This window comes from Drosophila suzukii, chromosome 3, assembly GCF_043229965.1.
Source record: "Drosophila suzukii chromosome 3, CBGP_Dsuzu_IsoJpt1.0, whole genome shotgun sequence".
NCBI lineage: Eukaryota > Metazoa > Arthropoda > Insecta > Diptera > Drosophilidae > Drosophila > Drosophila suzukii.
This window is the reverse complement of record NC_092082.1, coordinates 64,822,220-64,822,876: the sequence shown is the minus strand read 5'-3', so window position 1 is coordinate 64,822,876 and position 657 is coordinate 64,822,220. Positions and strand designations below refer to the sequence as shown.

The window sequence follows — 657 nt, the reverse complement described above, 5'->3', positions numbered from 1 at the left end:
CACGTATTTTCTCTTTCGATGGTGATCTTGGATTGGAGGAGACTGAAAGTACTTTCCCCTAAGTAATGTTTTCTGCAGGATGACGTTCGAATGCCCGGATAGCTCAGTCGGTAGAGCATTGGACTTTTAATCCAAGGGTCCAGGGTTCAAGTCCCTGTTCGGGCGGCATTTATTTTTTTTATGAACCCTTTTCGCAAAAGTCGCTACAATGAAAATAAAATATAAGTGGTATGCTGCAACAAATGTTGAAAATAAATAAAATGGCAGGAACAAAGTTCCTCCTTTGTTTTACTTTTGGATAGCTATTTGTTTTGACAACCAGACGGGGAAAATGTAGATACCTTTGGGTTAAAAGAAAAAAGGAAACTTTTTGGAGCAAACAGCAAACGGCAAAAAGATTGTGGTCCAACCATATTGGTTGGGCTGATAACGGCAGTCCACTCCGGTACGCTATCCCACTACTGCCTACCACGGGAACTCTTGGCTGCTGGTTTTCACCCCTGGCCCGGTTCATCCCTCCTTAGCCAACCTGAATGCCACGGACTCCTCCATGGCACCCATATTGATGGCGAGCTTAGTGCGGACGTTCCGTCAACATGGGCTGGTCCGCTACACAGTAGATCCCAGCCTCAGGCCATCCCACAATCGGACCTCACA

General features: G+C 46.1%; 1 non-coding gene across 1 annotated transcript; it reads left to right on the top strand.

Moving 5' to 3' along the window:
• Positions 1-92: 92 nt before the first annotated feature.
• On the top strand, positions 93-165 carry TRNAK-UUU (transfer RNA lysine (anticodon UUU)). The gene has a single exon. It is a non-coding gene; the product is annotated as a tRNA-Lys (tRNA).
• The last annotated feature ends 492 nt before the right edge of the window (positions 166-657 follow it).